At 36.8% G+C, this 6,515-nt stretch overlaps 1 protein-coding gene across 1 annotated transcript in view; it reads right to left on the bottom strand.

Annotated features, from left to right (window-relative positions):
• The window catches only part of LOC306869969 (CCN family member 1-like), a 1,026,947-nt gene that overhangs the window by 399,311 nt on the left and 621,121 nt on the right, over positions 1-6,515 (bottom strand). The window lies entirely within an intron of this gene.

Genomic DNA, 6,515 nt, shown 5'->3' with positions numbered 1-6,515 from the left:
TTGCGATCAGCGTTCTACTACATGGGAAAGAAATGTGCTCATAAAACCCCTTTTGTATTCTGTGCTTCACTGTTCTCATTCCCACTATATATCTGCTGTAGCCTCTTTTTCTGTGCCTTTCTAACTGATCACAGATCAGCCCTTCTTCTCCAGCCCATTCAAATGAACCCATTTCAGTCCCAAGTCACTCATGAAATAAGATGCACAGTTGAAATAGGGTTCTTCTAGAGAGTGTAATAGAGAGGGAGAGGAAATAAAAGATGATACTCATGTTTGTGTACATGATTTTTCTGTATGAATCCCATGCATTTATGATGACATGCAATTGCTTAATCATAATGATTTGTCATTAAAGAAAGTGAATGAATGGCGTTGCGTGTATGTGTGTGTGTGTGTGTGGGGGGGGGGGGGGGGTCACTTGTTCTCAATTTTACATCAGTAAAATCAGAGCAATTATTAGTGTTATGCAAAACCAGTCTTAAGTGTCAATTGTTCAAAATGATAAATGATATAATTTAAATAAGCTTTCCACTTATGTATGGTTTGTTAGGATTGGACAATATTTGGCCGAGATACAACTATTTGAAAATCTGGAATCTGAGGGTGCAAAAAAAATCAAAACATTGAGAAAATCGTCTTTAAAGTTTTTCAAATGAAGCTCTTAGCAATGCATATTACTAATCAAAAATGAAGTTTTGATATATTTACGGTAAGAAAAATATCTTCTAAATATCTTAAATATCTTCATGGAACATGATCTTTATACCCTAATGATTTTTGGCATAAAAGAAAAATCGATAATTTTCACCCATGCAATGTATTTTTGGCTATTGCTACAAATATACTCCAGCAACTTAAGACTCGTTTTGTGGTCCAGGTTCACACATCTGGCTCTGAATGTTGTTTACAAGACTGAGGATTTATCTAGAGCTAAGAAAAAGGCTGAAAGTAGATTTTGTTGTACAACAAAGGGCACCAGGATGTGACCAGACTACAGAGGCCATTAAAGCAATGACACAAAGAGAGCAGGTGCGGTGTTAGCTTTAGCTCAGCTCTTACCCATCCGCGCTTGCCCCGCCTTTGTTTACGATCTCGGCGCCGCCTGTGAGCACTTCCGCCCGGCCGAGCAGAGTGCGTAGCCTCAGGTGTTCTGGAGATCTCAGGGATGAGACGATGATTGGTTATAAAACTGTTGGAAAAGTGCAGACCGATATCCAAAAGCTCCTGTCGGGTGTATGATGTTAAGGCAAAGCTGTTCAGTGCGAACAGGCCCAAGATGAACAGGAAAAATACTGCAAAATTGCAAAAACTGGAGAGACGCTGAGCCTCGCGTCAAGATGTACGCGCTGCCATCTTGGTCATCACATATTAATGTAGACGTCTATTAAATATAATAAAGGAGTAATGGATTAATTTATTACAGTATATTTGTGATTAAGCTATAGCTAGCGTTTCTGCCAGGGCCGGTGTTCTGACGATTTGTGCTACCCTGTCAGATTTTCCTACCTCCCATTAAAACAGTAGGTAGTACAAATCGACAACGAAAAATGCTAACTGTTAAATTATGATTCATTAATGTCTACACCTACCACACCCTAAACCTACCCTTACAGTAGTGTATATACAGTAATTATGTGTTATATTCGCGGGATACAGCTATCGGAAACCAACAATAATTTTTTTTCTACCTAATAGATTATTAACGTCTACCTACCCCAAGCCTAAACCTACCCCTTTCAGTAATGCAGATGCATTAAATATTGTTGTTCAGCGAGGATGAAATATTGATGTGCACATGTAACACCCACTCATCAGAAGTATACACAACAATATTGACTGAATGCATGACTCAATGCCAACAGGCAGCAACTACAATTTGGTTCAATACACTGAGCCAAATCAATGGGCCAATCAGAAGATACAAAGCCCGGAGGAGGCAAAGCACACACAACACACAAGTTTGAGGTTTTAAATTTTTGTTCTATTGGCTGTTATGATTTTTTTCCTTTGCGTTGATGTAATGAATGAAATGAACAGTAAATAATCAATGACAAAGATAAACCAAATGAAATGTCAAACTTTTAACAAAAAGGGGGGAAAATACAATATGATCAACCCTAATCTAGTTCTTATTTGAAAGAAATTGATGAACCCAAAAAAAAAAAAAATTCTTCAACAAAACTTTTTCTTTCTTGACTCTTTGGTTGATAAATTCCCTCTTTTCTTTTCGGCTTAGGTTTGAATTTTCTTGGTTTCTCTAATTTAAAATATGACTATTTGTTGTAGCTTAATAAGTTTAGTTTCGAATTGAGGTCCCAATCCTCCTGTCTCTACTGTAGCTTTAATTTTAACCCAGATGATTCAATTAGAGTAACAATTGACATGAATTTACCTCAGAAATGTACAATATGTATATATAACCAAGTAACACTTCTTTTAAGAGATATACGACACCACTAAGTGGATAAGAAGATAAGAAGTAAAAGATCCAAATTCAGTCTGGGAGGCTCGCCATCTTTCTTTTCTCTCAGCGTGGCTTGATGAATCCTCACCATGCACGTAAATCACAGCGGAAAATACAAACTTCTACACAAACAATAAAAACTGGCCTGCACACACAGGATAACATTTTTAGAAACTCATTTTTTAACTCTGTTTCAACAGTATTTACTCTTCACACCAACATTTAACGTTCATTTACAACATAGGCCATACTTCATATACAATGAACATAACACTTCATTTTAACACACATAAAAATACAACACACCGTTGTAATTCATCACATATATGGAAATAAATCCACAACTCACCGATTCCTCTGAATTAACAGTGTTCTGTTAATACTTTCTCCAGATTACACCACAAACTATAGCGATGACTCAACTAACTTTGGCTTGACATTGCAGATCAACAAGTATTGACAACATGTATTCGCGGTCCGTGCACCCCCAAACGAGTTACTTTGCCCCCCCCCCACACACACACACTCTCCATCCTCTCCCCTCCTTGCTGAACTTGATCGATTACGAAAGCGAAAGTGAAACCAATAAAACAGCACACAAATTAAAGCGATTGCACGCTTTATCGAGCGTCAGCAACTGCACGCGATCACAGATTATCTCAGGGTACACACACACAGAAAGCTGCTTATTACTCAAGTATCAAGTTGCATGTATCCATGTTTCTTTATCGCTCTGATGTGTCAATAGCTCCTGCCCACTAAAAGCTCCAAATATATTTTTGCATACTACGATGATATATAAATGATATAGAAAAAGTTAAATCGATTTACAATTTATATAATCGCCAACATATATATTGAAATATAGTCATAGCAAGCAGTAACGATGAAAGTTCAATGAACACATTTGACTAGCTAGTTGATAAAACCAAAATCTGACCAAAAAAAAAAAAAAAAAAACCTAACAAGACTGACTAGTGCTAATGCTATGTTCCCCTTGCTAGTGCTCATTTTTAACTGCTGGGACAGGAATGCCCCCCCCCCCCCCGTGCCCCAAAAAAAAACACACACACACACACACACACAAAAAAACAACAAAAAAAAACAAAACAAGATCAACCTTGTATTAATGTTAAAGTCATGCACATAGTAGTGAAATAATCATTTCAAGCATTTTGTGTGGTTTATACACAGCAAAACAGCATGTATTTGACTGAAAATCCAGAATCATCAACAAGCTAACTGTAAAGATGGCACTGTGAATGATATAGCTGTCAACAATGCTGCATTTCATTCAAAATTAAATATCTTAAATGTCTATTTTGGCTTTAATAAGATTTTCCCAGGAAACCTGGCATCCTTCATGATTCCATTTTCCAACAGCAAAGCACTTGAATGCGACATGCTTTTAATCAGGACTTCTGAAATTGGCAATAGGAAATTTTGATAGCACACGAAGGCAGTATTATTCCTTATTTCCTTACAGGAATCCAGAAAATGTCATTACCCAATTCTAGATGGAGTCATACAGCTGCAGCTCAAATGCAAGTGACATGTTTGAACTAGTTGATACAGGAAACCAGCAATCTAATAAAGAGGTTGATTGGCAAAAAGTATTTTATGTATATTGAAAATACAAAAATACTAAGATTAAATGTATTTAAATACAAAATACATTAGATTGTTTTCAAAGGTATTTAAATACAAAATACTAAATAGTATTTTGTAATTCAAATACATATTTGAAATACATGTATTTGAAATACTGCCCATCCCTGTGTGTACATTGGGGGGTGGGGTGGGGGACCACTGCTCTAGATGGTGCTGCCTGGTATTTAAAGCTGTAGAGCTGACACCAGATTCTCTGTGCTTTTAACTTCACACTACCATCCTGCTTACGTTGCCGGTCACGACACAGTCGGTTATGAAACCCAAAGCCTGCCTTATTTGGTTTCCTTCTTGGGGGGATCAGAAGTATGAAGGCAGGTTTCTCCTTACTGTTGCACCTTGACTATTTTTGTATGTGTTCCAGCTTTCATCACATTACTCAGGAGCAGATTTCAAATGACATGTCTCAGGTAGCCTATACTTTGCACTGTAAGAAAAAACAACAACAACATGTTTTGCCAAATGCTCAATATTTTTCTTTCTTATATTATTTTTGTATGATTCAGTTATATCTTTAATATAAGTTGGCCAGAGGATGTATCCTCTGTTACTGAAATACCAAAATAATGCCTTTTTAGCATCCATAATATGACAAAATGCTTCGGTAAGTAAGATGTGTGTTACTGACTGACATTCAAGCATTTACCTCCCATGCAAAATTATATTATATATTATTTGAAAGGCATCCCAAAATTTTACTAAACATTGCAGTGTTCATTAAGTTATATTCGATTCTGACCTGGATATAGTGTGCAAATAGCACACAAATATTAATTAATAATATATATATATATAAATATGTAACAGGTAAACAGGTAATAAAAAACTGACAGTAAGATTTTCTGTACTTCCTGTATCAATGAGTCAGTGAAGCCTAATTAATGCATCATTGGTTTTACTTTACAGAGGCTGAACCTATTAAAATGGTTATGATGAGTGGTGTTAGTACATGCTAGATTAAATTAAGGGCTGGAACTGAGCCTGTAAATATACACTATATAACACAGTGGCATGCAGAACCGCCACTTGAGACCATCATTTAACTTACTGAGTGCACACATGGTGTACATGCCAAAAACATGGCCCAGGGAGTCTCCAATTACATGACAAGTCTAAAGCTAGTCAGGTGGAAGGCAAGGCAAGGCAAGGCAAGTTTATTTATATAGCACATTTCATACACAGTGGTAATTCAAAGTGCTTTTACATAAAAGAAAGTGAAATAGACATTAAAATCAATAAAAACATGGAAATAAAAATAATAAAAACAAGGAATTTTAAAATGATATAGAAAATGATTTAAAATAAATTTAAAGAAAATGATTATACCTAAAATGTATTGCAGTCAGTTTGGACATATAGCACAGTGCTCATTCAACAAATGCACAGTTAAACAGATGAGTTTTGAGTCTTGATTTAAATGTGGCTAATGTTTTAGCACATCTGATCTCTTCTGGAAGCTGGTTCCAACTGCGGGTTGCATAATAGCTAAAAGCAGACTCCCCTTGTTTTGTGTGAACCCTCGGTATTTCTAACTGACTCGATCCTAATGATCTGAGTGGTCTGTTCGGTTTATATTCAGTGAGCATATCAGCAATATATTTAGGTCCTAGGCCATTGAGTGACTTATAAACGAGTAAAAGTACTTTAAAATCAATCCTAAATGTAACTGGAAGCCAGTGTAAGGACCTGAGGACTGGTGTGATATGCTCAGATTTTCTGGTTCTAGTCAGAATCCTGGCAGCAGCATTCTGGATGAGCTGCAGTTGTCTAATGGTCTTCTTGGGAAGGCCGGTGAGGAGACCATTACAGTAATCCACCCTGCTGGTGATAAAGGCATGAACAAGTTTCTCCAAGTCTTGATTGGAAACAAAACATCTAATTCTTGCAATATTTTTGAGATGATAGTATGCTGATTTAGTTACTGCTTTGACATGACTACTGAAACTAAGGTCTGTCTCTAGAATCACCCCAATATTTCTGACTTGATTTTTAGTTGTTTGACCTTGAGAACTTCATCTTTGTTTCCAAATGCAATGATTTCAGTTTTCTCCTTGTTTAACTGAAGAAAGTTCTGGCACATCCAACTGTTAATTTCATTAATGCATTGGCAGAGGGAGTCAATGGGGCTGTAGTCATTTGGAGATAAGGCTAGGTAAATCTGGGTATCATCAGCATAGCTGTGATAGGCAATTTGGTTCTTCCTCATTATCTGACTTAGTGGGAGCATATACAGGTTAAACAAGAGCGGTGCAAGAATTGAGCCTTGTGGGACTCCACATGTCATGGCCGTCCACTTAGACTTATGCTCTCCTATACTCACATAATAACCTCTCCCTTCTAAGTATGACCTGAACCATTTGAGTGCCATCCCAGAAAGCCCGAC

The sequence above is a fragment of the Barbus barbus genome (genome assembly GCF_936440315.1).
Source record: "Barbus barbus genome assembly, chromosome: 5".
NCBI lineage: Eukaryota > Metazoa > Chordata > Actinopteri > Cypriniformes > Cyprinidae > Barbus > Barbus barbus.
The sequence above is the reverse complement of the archived record's forward strand: the minus strand, read 5'-3'. Positions and strand labels throughout refer to the sequence as shown.